Source organism: Microtus pennsylvanicus, chromosome 4 (genome assembly GCF_037038515.1).
Source record: "Microtus pennsylvanicus isolate mMicPen1 chromosome 4, mMicPen1.hap1, whole genome shotgun sequence".
Classification (NCBI taxonomy): domain Eukaryota; kingdom Metazoa; phylum Chordata; class Mammalia; order Rodentia; family Cricetidae; genus Microtus; species Microtus pennsylvanicus.
Window position 1 is genome coordinate 53,626,935 of NC_134582.1, and position 16,342 is coordinate 53,643,276.

The following is a 16,342-nucleotide window of genomic DNA, read 5'->3' on the forward strand; positions in this document are numbered from 1 at the left end:
TAGATTGAATAATTGTGAGCTATTATTAATAGATAATTTACATTGGTATAGATCCTTGTATACTGATACAAATTCAACTTTTATCGGTTATATTGAATATGCTCCTATTTTTGTTTACAATATTTGTACACCTAGGCAAAGTTATTTGTTATATTGTATGCATGCATGCTTCTACCTTTGGTTAAGACCTTTTGTGTATTGATGCAATTTTAGGATATATTTATCATATTGCATTATATATTTCTACTTTTGATCAAGATACTTATAAATTGTTTACATTTTGAGGTCATTTTCCTCATTTGCTACACAGTTGTTGAAAGATTGTTTAGTATTCTAATATAAGGCCTTGGTCTTTAAGCAATATAGGTATAGATAATTATAGGCCAATAGTCATACATGTCTGTCACATTTATAGTTAGACTAATCAGGTTCTTTAGCTGCATATAGATTGTATTCCACATAGATAATCTTCAACCACTTCAAAGAACTATATATTCTGACATTTAAATAACTTAAGTTTCTGTTGAGGGGCGCCCGGATAGCTCAGTCGGTAGAGCATCAGACTTTTAATCTGAGGGTCCAGGGTTCAAGTCCCTATTCGGGCGGCTGGATATTTTGCCGGGCGATGGTGGCACACGCCTTTAATCCCAGCACTCGGGAGGCAGAGGCAGGCGGATCTCTGTGAGTTCGAGACCAGCCTGGTCTACAGAGCTAGTTCCAGGACAGGCTCCAAAGCCACAGAGAAACCCTGTCTTTAAAAACCAAAAAAAAAAAAAAAGTTTCTGTTGATGTAAGCACAGTTGTTCTTGACATCACTGATCTATTCCTAAGAGAATGTTGGGTATTGAAGACACTCTGCTTTAACTTGGTTTTCTTCTTGACAAAACTGGCCTTTGGCCAAAGAACTGTCCTTGCCTCAATCACTAACCAAATGTATGGTGTCCAGACTGGAGAAGCAAGATACATGAAATAAAAAAAGACTGCCAAACCTTGCCAAGACAGGGTAAGATGGTTTTGAATAATCTTCCTGCCTCTGAAAATGGAAATGGTCTATCAGGTACTCTAGGCCTTAACCAAAGTTGGTTGCTCCAACATTGCAAATGAGACTTTTGGTGATTTCCCAGGTAGCCATTAGTCTCCATCATTTATTGAACATTTTGGAAATTGCTTGATTGTACTTCCTGTTTACTCAAGTAATGTTATTTCCCTTTTTAGGTCTTCAATTGGGTTGAAGACTACAAAGTCATAGTTATTTTCCTCTCATGACATAGCCAAGCCATTTCCAATACAAGACTTAGAATTCTTAGGATGGGATAGCTATTAAAACACCATGACCAAAGCAATTTATGATAGAAAGAGTTTATTTGGGCTTATAGGACATTGAGGACTATAGTCAGTGAAGGTGAACAAGCATGGCAGCAGCATTGGTGGCTGAAGCAGCAAGCTGAGAGCTCACATTGTGACCTCAAGCATGAAGCAGAGTGAACTGGAAGCAGCAGAGAATGTTTTACTTTCAAAGCCCACCCCAGGATATACTTCCTTCAAGGCCACATCTCTTAAAATGCTCCATACAGTGTCACCAGCTGGGGACCAAATTATTCAATGCGAAAGGACATAGGAGACATTTCTTGTTCAAAACACCACAGTGCTTATGACCCACTCCACAAGAAAAATACATACACAGCTGACCTAGAGAATTTCAATGAGTTTGTGAATGCCTTATTAAAAATTTCTCCTTGCCTGGAAAAAAAAGCATTTAGTTTATGTATCATGCTTGATATTGTTTATGCTGGTTGTAATTCTAATTTTTATATTGATATTTGTTTTTATTGTATCTAGCTTTGTTTTAGGCTTAGAATTTTCTTACTTAGACAAAAGGAGGAGGTGTGCTTGAAAGTCTTCAGACAATAGCCTGTAAGATTCAAGCTCACTTGGGCATGGTCCCTTGTACTATTAATGTTGATGTAAATTTGTGTGGTCATTCTCTCAGCTGTTGGATTTGTTTCCTGTTCCCCACTTCAATGGAAGAGGACTGTGATCTGTGAGTCTACCCCCAAAGAACAAACCCTTTATTATACTTAGTTCTGAGCTAGTATGGGACTAGTTTATAGTGGCCATCTACATCACTTTGCATGTAACAACTAGTGAAGGGTTTCTTCCCTAAGAAAGCCTAATTTTCATTCCTCTAGTAGTCATTAGTTTTCTATAAATCTATTTTTAGGGCTAGAATTCCATAAAATTTTCTCCCTTATACATTAACATGACCATTGATACTGTGATTGCTCTGATCTTGTTTATAAAGTCATTTCTAAGGAAGAATGTTTCACAGCAGATTATCTAGTGCTCTGGCTCTTATTATCTTTGCACCAAGTAAGCACAGTGATATAGATATATTCATTGTGGCTGGGCTTCCCAGGATCTGTTATCTCTAGATTCTGCCTAGTTATGGTTTTCTGTAGTGTTTTACAATTGCTGTAAACAGCGATTTCTTTGATGAAGTATGTTACTCCACTTATCTGTGGGTATGAGAATAATTTATTTTTATGTAATAAGGAATTGTGCTAGTCTAGCAAAGGGATAGATTGTTTTCCAATGTTGATGATCTTATTAGCCCTTGAGAACCAGGATAGGTTTTCAGTACCAGGCATGACTTATTTTCCATCGAGTGGATTTTAAACCTAATTAGACAGATGTTGGTTGCCACCAACATGTGAATGCTGCTTATCTTTCCTCTATGCATTTCTTGCCATTGTGGTGATTGTCATGGTTCATAGGTATGGCTGCTGGGTAGGATTTTTGCTTTCTTTCCTCACTGCTAATGGTTTGTTCTTATACTGTTACCTTCCCTTTTGTTTTAAATCCTTTATGTTATTTGTTCCTCACTTAATGTCTTCTTATGCAGTTTCATATTTATGTTTTTACAAATACTTACTGATCAAGTACTGTGATGCAGACATTGTAAAGGAACTCAAACCCATCGTTTGTTTCTGTGAAACAGTTTGTTATGATTGTCTATGAGCTGCACTGGTCTTCTCATTTCCTTTAAAGAGTTTTTGTTTGTTTGGTTTTTTGTTTGTTTATTTGTTTGATTTTACTTCCAGTTTCCATAAAGCTACCAGAGAGATGATTTTTGCTGGAAATCTGATGGATTAATTCAATCGTCCCTGTTTTCAGCTTGTGTAATTTGGTAGTACTACCACTATCTCACCAAAGCAGCCAATTAAATGTCAGTGATAAATTACACCTCATTTTGACCCATTTTTTTCTGGAAATAAACTCACACTTAGTCTTTGACCTGTTTCCTGCTCTGGTCTCATACCTCCTATGTCCTGGCTTCACATTGGGCTGCTGGACTCCATTTCTTTTCTCTGTTTCATTCTAAAAATATGTGTTTTTCTGCTTCTTGTTTTATCCCTTGTTTTGTTCACCAAGTCTGTTATGCTTCTGAAGTCTTCTTGCAGATTCATGTAGACACATAGTCCTATGTGCAAATCTTTCTAAACCTATAGGTCTAGTGGGTTCCTATTGGCAACATCACCCCTGAAATTACTGTTCTTGCAAATAGATACATATACTGTGGATGGAAAATCAGAGATAAAAGTCTACATAAGTTCATTTTAATCCTGGATATACAGAAATGATGACACCATCAGCAAGACGAAGATTTATAGTAGCAGAAAATGTGTGTAGTTTTAGAGGGTTCAGGAGATAATGTTTAAAATGAAGAAAAATGTCAAGTTTCAAAAGTTTGACCATTCTTCTTAGAATATATAAAAATATGTCAATGCCTTTGTTCCTTTACTTTCACCTCTATGAGTTCAGCCATTATCTGAATGTGTCAGGCTGGCACTATGGACCATGAAGAATGAAGTCTGAAGTGTTGGAGTTATTGGGAACATGCTTTGTAAACACTTCTTCTCCTTTCCAGTTTTCCGGGGAAGATAACTCTTATCCTAATTCACTGACATACACACCATTCTTGTTTTCAGATCAGTAGCTAATAGCTAGAATGCAATAAATATCATTTAACCTGGTATAGCATGACCAATACAGGCTATTATGCCAACTGCTTATATTTAAATAACACAGTAAACAAGTTAAATAACACATAATAACCCAGAGAAGGAACTATGAGTGTTTTATATGAAGATGGAAAAATCGGCCTTTTTGTAGGATGTGAAAGGAAGTTAGGAGTTTATAAAGTAGAAGTTCAAGGATTTCATTCATCATGGATATGAAGATTCATTGTATACAAGCTTCATGGAGTAATTCTTATTTTTTGAAGCTTCTTTTAAAGTGTCACCACAAGACAATAAACTGTTTCATGAACCCAAATATTTGTTAATAAAATAATACGGTAGTAGACTGTAGTAAGAGTAGTAAACTTTGAATGACAAAAACCAGAAATTTTGAGTATAATTCATACTTATGTATATTGACTGTAGAATGATCTCTCACTTTCTCTGGTACCATCGGCAGGCTGGGCAGAGTTAAATACGGTAGGCAGTAATCTTGCACAGATTTGAGGATATGAGCAAACTGTAACACGCTTTTTATTTTGGGGTCACCAGCCAACTCCCAAATCATGACATGGAGACTTATTAGTTTTAAATGCTTAGCCTAGCTTAGGCTCATTTCTGGCTAGCTCTTTTAGCTTAAATTAACCTGTTTCTTTTTAACCTACTTTTTGCTTTGGGGTTTATTACCTTCTTTCTAACTGTGGATATTACTTTCAATACTTCTTTGACTGGCTGGTGGCTGCCTGATTCTAGCGACAGGCATCTCGCTTGTTCTTTTGTTCTCTTTCTTCTCTCATTCCTCTTGAGCCTAGTTTTCTCCTCCTACTTACTCTTTCTGCTGCCAGCCACACCTGCCCTTTCTCTGCTTAGCTACCAGCCACTCAGTTCTTAATTATACCAATGAGGTACTTTAAGCAGGCAAGGTGAAATAAGTGTAACACATTGTTACACAATTAAAAGTGCACCATAAACAAAATTAACACACCTTCACACAGTTAAAGTAATATTCTACAGCATAAACAAAATTAACACGTCTTTGTCAAGTTCAAATAATATTCCACAATAGTAAGGGGTTTCTGACCCCATTTTAACGGCAATATATTGGGGATAGTTGAAAACATGCTCAAAAAGGTACATTTTCCACTTGTGCTCTGTATGGCTACAAAAAAGTCTCTTGTATATTTCTAAGTTCTTACTCCTGAGTTTATCAGAGGATTGGAACATCTCTGGAAGGTTGTCTTGAAGGATAGGTCAGGTGTTTGCTCTGTGAACACCGCAGAGACTTTCTTCATCCATGAGCACACTAACTTAGGGCAAGGAGTAGTGCATGGTGCATGTTGAATGGGATTCTTTTTATTGCTTATATAAAGGGACCTTGAAGTCCTATGTGCTGGCCAGAATGCTAATGGATACTTTTACTGAGGAGGCATCCTGAAGATTCACCAGAAAAGGAATATGCAGAAGCCCTGCGTGGCTTAAAAAAATCAAAGAACTTCCTTCCTCTTGGCTATAGACATAAATATCTCTGTGTACAGATACCACAAGTAAGATGTATCAGTGAGAACTGAGATGGGAAATCATTTGGGGAGAGTGAACATGGGGATCTAGCATTGAAACACGCTGCTATGTAAATCCTTCCACTTCATATCTCTCAAGGGAAGACAGGCAGCCTAGTCTGATATCTGGAAGGATAGCTTTTGTCCTGCTGGTTAGGACATCTGTTAACAGTTACTCAGAAAATAAATTGCTTAGAATTCTTAACTCATTTTGGTCATTTAATTTAGCTCCATCAGAAAAAGAAATGGACAAGAGAAAGTACCCATCTTATCCTTGAGTGTATGCTTGATCAAAAGCCAAATTCAATAGCAGAGCAGTTACTACTATTTTTCCAAATTCAAATCTCCTCAGGGTTTGTCCTTTAGACTTCATTTTCCCATTATAAAATGGCCACCAATTAGAATAATTTAGACTAAGACTTTCTCAAACAGGGAAAAATAGCCTCAAGTCTGAAATTACAACACTTCTTAACTTGTTGTAGAAAAAATATAAGAAACAAACAAAATTGATTCTGATAATTTAGTGTGAGCTCATGTGCATATTTGTATTCTTGCAGAGAGAAGATAGTATATATATAGTGCAAGAAGAATAATAGAATTTTGTGAGAATTTAGTTTTCTGAGCACAAGAAAAATAAAATTTAGTAAAGTTTTATGTATGATTATGCAAACATTTCTTATAGTGTGTGTATGCACACACATGTACATTGCACGTATTTATATGTGTTATATGTGCCTCTGTGTGTGCTTGTATGAATTTGTATATTGCTGTATATGTCTGATATTTGTATATGTGCATTTGTTGAGCAATTATGTGACTGTATTGTGTATTTTTGTTATGTTTATGTGCGTGTTTTCACGTGCTTATATGTATTTGTCATAAACAATGAAAGTGAAAAAAATGTACTGATCAGTTTCTCATTTCATGTTAATTATTAAAAACAAAACTAGAGAAAATGTTTCTAAGATATAAGCCATAGAGTTTTGGTTCATTATGACCCTTCTGATCAGAAAACCAGAAGTGATGACTTTAACAAATACATAAGGTCTGTCTAGCAGGAGACATGCTGTTCCAATGTTAGATGCACGAGAGAGCTTGTGTTAATCATTGCATCTTCTCATGTTTGGCTTCTTACTTCTGAAATAAGTTCTGCTTTCCTATCTCACAGCTATTTTGAAGCTAAAGGGAGCTCTTCTAGAAAACCATTTGGAAACTGGTGGCCTATATATAACATTTTTACCCACTAAAATTCCACCTACAATAGCGGTGAAAAGCTGGTCCAAAAAGTCAAGGTGCTAGAACAGTGTGAAAAGGTTTCAGGAGGCACTTCTCAATTGTGCCAGACTAAGTACAGTGTGGTTTCTGATTATTCAATCCATCACATAGAAGCATCTAGAGTATGCCTGGGTAAGACTATGTGACCTGTATGTTCTTGACAAATCAATAGCATGGCATATTTCCAACTATGTCAGGAAACACACTTAACGTGTTTCAAATCCAGTATTTTTGGATTCTCAACGCTTCAGAGCAAGATGCAAGACTGGCAGCAGCCAGCACATACCGAAGACTCCCCAAGTGCTCATTGAAACCACTGTGCAGGGAGTGCCTTGTCAAATTGCCACACTAGTTGTAGGGCTTATATATAACCCGTGTATTCAGTCTTCATGCTGGATAAGTTAGAAAATGTAGGAAGACTGTCTATTTAGGGTTATGGCCCTCCTCTACCGAAGCCTGTTCAGCTTCTGAGCAATGAGGCTCAAGGTATTACACCTTGCTTCCTTATCCCTACATACATATTTTTAATCAATGACAATTAAAAGCAGGAAATGACAATTATAAAACAGGAAAACAAAATCTGGAAAATTCCTAAAGTAGAGACATGTGTTATAACATGTATGCTGGAGTATCAGAGGAAAGCTACAGTTACAGCTAGCTTCTCAGACAATGTCTTCATTGAGGTAATTTAAAGATAAAAACAGAACACTGTAAGTTTTGTGAATTTGAACAGAGATGAACACATACACACATGCATAATTCTGTTCTTCTTCCCTTCTCTTGGGCAGGGAGGATGTGAACAAGTGTGTGTGAGCTGAAGATTTATTGTATAGACAATAGATGGGTCATACTTCAATGTGAAGTGTTCCGGGAGGTAGCTCTTCAAATTTCATTTCTCAATTAAATGGAGATAGGAGAATTATGGACATTAATCCTCTTTGAGCAGGGACAGGGATTAAAACAAAAACATATTTCACCTTCTCAGTAACCCTAGGAATCCAGGAGACCTGAGCTGCTCAGATCAAATTTATCTTGAGAGCTCATTGAAGTATTTAAGCTCCATTTGATTAGATGGTATAATGATGAGCCAATGAAGTACAATGACCAAAAGCTTGCTGAGGTCTTCAAGACACCACCAACTTCTTTTATTCTTAGACATATGGCCTTTTCATTAATTTATTTATTTTAATTTGGAAAATTATTTTCACTAGAAAAAAAGTCACGTAAGGAATAATGTTTAATTTGTTTTGTGTGTTCTTTAGTTGCTAATGCTATGTATTAGTATAGAAAGCCTGTTTTTTTCAGTGATTCTCTGCCTTATGATATATAATTACAAAGAAAATTGATCCTTGACCAAAACCTTGGTAAAATGGAATGAAAGTTGTTTTTAAAGTGCCAAGGTTATACTTAAAGACACAATGAACTTTGCTTGAGTTTAGAAAATGGCTCACAAAGCTCTGGCTGACTCGAGAATTGATGGCTTGCCTTTTTTCCATCTTTTTATTCACCCACCTTAACATCAAGGAAGAGGTGATGAAGAAATGTGCCTCATCATTAGAAGACTGGTAGGCAGTGTCTGAGAAAGAGAACTGGTAAGCCAAAAACAACATGCTTTGGTCTTGAAAACGACAGATCTAGGGCAAGGGTCACACAGGAAAGAATGCATAGGAAATTTCTAGATGTAAAATGTGACTATACCCACAAGCCAGAAGACTGAACTCTGCTCTGCCTTTTTGAGCTCCTGTTTTCTGTGTTCTAGAATGTACTCCATGATAGATGAGATTGTGGAGCCGCCATGACTGTGGGTCAAAGATGGGAATAAGAGCTTATGAGGTCATGCTGTCACTCACTGCATCTCCACAGACCAGAAGTGTGAATCCCATTATTACAGAAGTGGTAGTACCATAGAAACCTGCGTGGGGAGCAAACTGCAAACCCATTCCACTTAGAGGGGTGAAATCTGCCAATGTTTGCCTCAAGGTTGGCACTTTCTGTCAATTCCTTTTGCAGCACTTTTGCCTAGGTGTCTTTAAAAAGACTCAACACTGAATGGACAAGAGACTTGGTAGATAGGGCAGGGAGGTTAACTGGACTGGGCTGACACAGGGTACATTTGGTGTGAGGCCAATTAGTGACTCAGTGAATGAGGTACCTGAAACTTGAGCTGACCTTCCATGAACTTCATTGAATCACCTCATCAAGGTAATCCATACAATTCATTGGATATTGATGTCTCTAACTGGATCATGCATCATGAAGAGGAGTAAAGCAGTACAAAATAGATTCTCTGCTTGCTCCTAGGGCTGAGCGTATGTCTAGAATATGTTACAGCACAGCTTCCATTACAATCCAAAGAAATGGTGAATAGTTATATAAAGAGTTTATATTCATAAAACTTTTGTCAGCATGTGACTGTTCATAAGCACTCTCCCTGTGACAATTAGGTAAACACCCAGGACTGATCCAAGGCATTTCAGTGAAGAATGCTACACTACCAAAAGTACACAGTTGAACAAGGCACCTGAAAGGCCAAGGTTAGTGTTTGTCACTGCACTGAAGGACAAAGACTGTGTATTTGATTCTGTATTGACATATGACATTATTTCTGATTATAGAATGTAAACACACACACAGAGACACATGTGGTCTCCAGTCCAAGTCCTTTCTAATTGTTTCTGATCCTGTATTGAAAAGATGCTCTAGAAAGAGGTGAAGGTCACTTTAGATTTCTTGAATCTATGATTCTGTTAGTAGTGTAGTCATGGCATAGGAATGCAGCTATCTCCCTGAAAATGAAAGGACACCGCTAACTTCTGTATCTCTGACTGGATCAGAGGGAACAACCCACTTTATTCAAGAGCTGGTACAGAATATGTAAAGGCATGCTTTGAAACATCAAGTAAGCTGCTTTTGTTTGATGAGACAATGAGTGCTCACTTAAGAATGTTCCTCTTAATGTTCTTAGTGATTGAAAAGTGAGATCTGAGTTCCTGCTTCCACTTAACTGATTTCTAAAGAGAGAATCATGTGAGAGAAAATTTAAAAAAAATACGAATTGTCATCTCTTTGGAAAACGTTTCTAGTACTTAACACAGACACAACTCTTCAAAAATAGTTCTGAGGTATAGTAAATACATGGATAAATTTCTAAGTAGTGTCTGGGTCTATAGAAAAGATATGTACACTGGCAAGTCTACCAGCGCCATATTAAGAAGTTGTCAGCACTAAAATAATGTGCATACAAATAACACTAAATGGACTGAGAAAGTTGTGTTTATATGTTTATGAGTATGCATACATATATTTGGTTATGTATATATACATATTTTTATGTTATAAGAAAACGGGGTCATGGATTTTTAGAGAAAATGAGGGACTTCATAAAGGTTGGAGAGAGAAAAGTGAATGTAAGGTAATTATGTAATTATATTGATCTCACAAAAGTAAAAATAAATAAAAAGTATCTTTAGAGAAACAATGATAAAACTAAAATTTAGAATTGGCTTGATGGCGTCAGGAAAATGGCTCAGAAGGATGTCCTTGTTTCAATATTAAATAAGGGACAGTAGATGGTAACTCACAAGTCATGAGTGGAATATTTTATTAGAGAAAACACTGTAGAGTATTGCTAAAATCAAGTTAGCATTTAACGGTTTGCTGGAAAAAAAATGATGCTAAAATGATTCCAATCAGTAATACTATGCTTCCCAACACTAATTTAAAAAAAATTAAAAATTCCTCTTTTGAAGAAAAATCTTGGTAGCATGGTGTTATTATTCATTCTTATTGTATCTTAACTAAAATATGCATATGCTTTAGTTGCTATATTGTTGCCTATATAACATATTAAGGATATTTGATCTGTTTAATTATATAACGTATAACTTGATCAGTTAGTAATTGCTTGAGGCAGATTCTCATTGTGAAGCCCTAGCTGGCCAGGAATTCACAGAGATCCACTTCCCTCTGCTTACAAAGTGCAAGTTTTAAAAATCTTGCCTGAGTTTCAAATAACCACTTGAGAAATCTGAATGCCTGTTAAAGAAAGTGCTGTGCCATTCCCCTTTCCTGGAATTCTTTCTTCCTTTTTGAATCACCTGCCTAATAGCTTTGTTATTCCCTTTGTCCATCAGCTCTCTTAAATCTACCTTAAATCCGGCTTCTTACTCCTATGTCTAACATTCATGTAGGTGTTAGATAACATCTGAGTATATTTAATTGGAAATAAGTCACACTTTGCGAAAGTATGAAGGGTGGTAGCTATTGGTCCGATAAGTTGACCTATCAGAAAAATTAACCAGCACAGATGCAGAGAAATATTGAAAAATGTTGGATAGCAGTAACTCAATGGGTTATTAAACATGGTTCTTTATGTACAGCGTCATGAGAGCCAAACAGTTATTCTGAAATTTGACAAAGGAATGGCTAACTTCTGCAGAAAACAATGTAGCTGAGTTTGGAGGAAATATATGTGCATGGGTAATAGATAAATATAAGACAATGTGAAAAATGCTAATATTTTTAACGTATGCCAAAAATCCCCTCACTTTCAATATGGAAAATTGTGTTTAGCTAGAAAATAACGAGAGTTAAATCGCAGCTCTCATTACAACCCCTTTCTAGAAATGTCCCTCCACTGTGCATCATGGGAGCATCTCTGTTCTGAACTCACAGATGTCAGCAGAAGATGACACTGTTGTTGGAGACTAGTTGTCCATACCTTGCCTTTCTGATAAATAAACATTTAAATAATGTATAATAGTCTATTTAAATAAACAAAAATTGGTAAAAAATAATTTAAGTCCAAAAATATAATAAAAATATTTGAAGGTTTGATTCAAAAAAGTTTCATTAAATCCTTGAACAAAGGCAACCACTGAACTCTCGATGTGGATTTCCTCATAGGCTTTAGATTGGAGAGAGGAGTGGATGGCCTGTAGAAAACAAGAACGCTGGGGATACCTGAGAGAAACCATGTGTCTAAGGTTGTCTTTCCAGGAGTTCTTGGAACGGAGCCAGACTCATTCTAAGATCTATGTGTCTTCCTATTGCCTTCCCAAACTCCATAGCTTTTTAATTTACACTGAGCAGTGGTTCTTCAATTTGTCACAAAGGCCCATGATAGAAAAATGAATAGAATTTTACAGTTTTAGTCCTGGCACCTTACTGTTGGCTCTTGAGTTTTATTGTGGTTGCAAAAACAGGTGCCAGACTATCCTTGAATTGCTCTTTCCAATGAATACATGATAAACTTTTAGTGATTGTGACAACTCCATAAACCAAGAGACTGATTTTCATGGTCTCGAATTATCACCATCAACCCAGTATGGACAATACTGTGCAAGTGTTTCCTTTGGTTTCTTCATTATCAAAGCAAAAGACAAATATTATATAATTAGAAAGCCAAATCAAAGTGAAAGAAAGAAAATGACAATGTTTAGTTCATTTGAATTATACAGGTAATCCACTTAAATATTTTGGTTTTGTATATGTCTGTCGAATAATACAACAACCTATCATACAAAATATGATTTTAAATAAAAAGAATGTCTTTTCATAATGTATATATTTTATAGACTTCTGTAAATCTACCTACTGGCTCTCCATGTATATCGATTTATTTATCCTTTATCTATCTACAAACCATCTGTATTTGCTATCAGTCTCTCTCTTTCATCTCTATGTATATTATCAAAGACTTTAAAATAACTTTAAAATAAATTTATGTACATACACATACGTTTACTGAAGTAAGTTGTTAATTCTACCAGACACATTGAAGTTTTACTTAATAATTGCAGTAAGATAGAGGTAGATGATATAACAACTTTAAGAACCCAGAATAAGTCATTCTACTTAGATTTGGCAAGCAATGCACTGGATTCAAAGTGAATTCAACGTTAGAAGTTAGAGAAAAGAGTTTAAATCTGTCCTTTTAGAAATTAAAAAAAGATGAGGGTTTCTGTACCTATTATAGATCATGTTATTAAAATTGTGGATATTGCATACGTTTTTTTACATACATTTTCTGATGACTACAACATGTCTAGACATAGTACACGTATTTATTGCCTTCTCTTGTCTTGATCCTGATGTTACTTCTTTCTCCCAGTTTGTGAGAGTGAGGAGTAAATACACACATACTATTACAGTCACTTAGTATGTGATTTAGTGATTATGACTCCATAGATGGGAAAAAGTGATTTAAGATTACATGCATCATGGTGGAGTTAGAGAAGTGGCAGGGTTGTTGAAGTTTCTGCTGTGTAAACACGAAGATCTGAGTTCAAATCCCTAGAACTCAAATAAAATAGAGGAATCATAGTGCTTGTCTAGAACCCCTGCCCTGGAGGGTGAGAGACCAGCAAATTCGTGAAACTCCACTATCCTGCCAGGCTAATCAAACCATTTAGCTTCAGGCTTAGGGCAAAAGCCTGTGTCATAAAATAAAGTGGAAAGAGATTAAGAAAAAATACCCCATATCAAATTCTGGCTCCAAATCCATGTGTACAAATGTGTGCATGCCCACTAATGGAATATGTACTACATATATCACACCATCATCTATGTATATATACATAAACATGAACACATATGTACACACACATGCAAAAATGAGACATGTCAAAAACATGATTCTATTCTATTATTAAAAGAGTAATAATTAGTGACATTTGTGTGTCTTCTAGAACAATTCTTAGCACTAAGAAGAAAGAATAATCCTTAGAAATATACTTTACCCATTTTCCACCAGGATACTCAATAAAATTAACTCAGTTGAAGTGTGGCTTTTTTTGCATTGTCCAATGCTTTGTATATATAAACATGGTGGGAAATATAGACAATGGTTTGAGAGGTGGTCCAATGGATAAGAGTATGCACTATTTTATAAAGGACCTGAGTTCAATTCCCAGCACCAGCATTAGTGTGCTAAATATTGTCTGAAAATCAAGCTTCAGGGCATCTGGTAGCCTCTTCTGGCCTCTTCATGCTTCTTCACTTAAGACTCATACACGCACTCATGCACACACACACACACACACACACACACACACACCATTTATAAAAGAAAAATGAATGTTAACAAAAGAACTGTAGATAAGAGATAGCCTAAGGTCTAGAAAAAGCATGGTCTAGAAAGAAAGACACGTGGCATATATAAGTAATGAATATGAGCCAAGTGTTTCTATATTGTAAGCTACATATAAAATAGTAAGAAAAGGTAACTTAGATACTGAGAGTGGTACATTACTTACGTCACTTAAATCTTGAGTGCATATTTTCACTGTTTGGTAGCAATAATAGGTCACTCATAGTTTTCAAAAGGAAACAATAAAGATAAGTCTGGATAAATGTACTAGGTAGATGGATGGAGAGGCTAACTCATGCAGAGTTATCTGTTCTGGGGTGAACAAGTGACCCTCTTCAATGGGAACAGAAGTCTGAGTTATACATACTACAGTACTCTCAAGGATTTACAGGACTGTCAAGATCCTCTCTCCATGGAGGTAGGGCAGGGTGGGGGAAATCTTGCATATAATGGGAAATTTTTATTAAAAAATGCAATAACTGCCATTGCTGTCTTTACCAACAAAACATATCAATCTGCATAACAGGCTGGACTATGTCTATGATGCTACTCAGAGAAGGAGCTGTATGCTGCTCAGCCTTAGCTCTCAGATTGTGTCTCCCCATTAGTTTTTTTTAAACGTTGTCTCAAGTTTTCTAATTCAAGTTCTGATTGTTAACATATCAAATTTTCTGCTATCCAGACATTAAACTTTTTAAAAAGCACAATTCAGCACTCTCCTGAGAAGGCCAAGAGCTCAGCAAACATTCTTTCTGAGAAACTCCGAGAAAGTTGCACATGTGACTCCCTGTGTGAATGTTAGCAAATAGAAAGTTACCTTTAATTCATCCTTGCGTCCTTTGAATAACTGTTGTGTTATTTCAATAAAGGTCAGAAGGCTTAATGCACAGAGAAAGGTTTGCTCAGGTTTTTTCAATGAAAACAAATACAAACCTTGGTTCGCTGGTGGCTTGGAGATACACAGTTTCCTTCCCCAAGAAGCAGTAGCAATTTTTATTCACAGGACATCCCAGGACATTCTTAGGAAGACAGCAGTGTTTCTGAGATTTATGCCATTCTGAGGATGAGTGGGGAAGACAGGAATGGTCGTTTCCTTTAGTTGAAATATACTCTGGTTTAGATATTTTGTTTTTTTCACTGTGGCCTGGTGTGTTTACGTGTGTGTACATATGTGTATTACACAGCATGGCTATGGGTGTCAGAGAACAACATTAGGGGAATCATCTCTCTCCTTCACAGTGGAATGTGGCTGTCAAACTCGGGCTGTCAGTCTTGTAAGTCTAATGCTTTATCCACTGAGCCATTTCTATAGCCCAGAGATGGTCTCTGTTGTAGCTTACCAACTTTTTTTTTTTTTTAAGAATAAGCAGGATTTTTTTTCTCCCCTTTCCCTCCCCCTCCTCCCACTCTTCTCCCTCTCCTCCCACTCTTCTCCCCCTCCTCCCACCCCTCTCCCCTTCCCCCCACTCCTCTCCCCCTCTCTCTCCAGTCCAAAGAGCAGTCAGGGTTCCCTGCCCTGTGGTAAGTCCTAGGTCCTCCCCCCTCCGTCCATATCTAGGAAGGTGAACATCCAGACTGGCTAGGCTCCCACCAAGCCAGCAGATTGCGTAGGATCAAAACTGCGTGCCATTGTCCTTGGCGTCTCATCAGCCCTCATTGTTCGTCATGATCAGAGAGTTCAGTTTTATCCCATGCTTTTTTTGGTAATAGTCCAGCTGGCCTTGGTGAGCTCCCAGTAGATCAGCTCCACTGTCTCAGTGGGTGGGTGCACCCCTCGTGGTCCCGACTTCTTTGCTCATGTTCTCCCTCCTTCTGCTCCTCATTGGGACCTTGGGAGCTCAGTCCAGTGCTCCAGTGTGGGTCTCTGTCTCTAGCTCCATCCCTCGCCAGATGAAAGTTCTAAGATGATATGCAAGATATTCGTCAGTATTGCGCTAGGATGGGGTCATTTCAGGTTCCCTATCCTCAGCTGCCCAAGGAACTAACTGGGGACCTCAGCTTGGGCTCCTGGGAGCCCCTCTAGGGTCAATTCTCCTGCCCACCCTAAAGTGGGTCCCTTAACTAAGGATTGTGGTTCCGTGCTCCCCTATCCAACCTTCCTTTATCCCGATCCTCCTATTTCCCCAAGTCCCCCCTCCTTCCCTTCTACCTTTTCTCTCCCCATCTCCCCTTACCCCCTTCCCACCCCACCCCCAAGATCCCACTTTTCTCCCCGGCAATTTTGTCTACTTCCCTTATCCAAGAGGATAACGATAAGTTTTTCCTTGTGTTCACCTTCTTACTTAGCTTCTTTAGGTTCGCCAATTGTAGACTCTGTGACCCCTATTTATGGCTAGAAACCAATTATGAGTGAGTACATCCCATGTTCTTCTTTTTGGGTCTGGGATACCTCACTCAGGATA

General features: G+C 37.3%; 1 non-coding gene across 1 annotated transcript; it reads left to right on the plus strand.

The window, feature by feature from the left end:
- Positions 1-532: 532 nt before the first annotated feature.
- Positions 533-605, plus strand: Trnak-uuu (transfer RNA lysine (anticodon UUU)). The gene has a single exon. It is a non-coding gene; the product is annotated as a tRNA-Lys (tRNA).
- Positions 606-16,342: the final 15,737 nt, after the last annotated feature.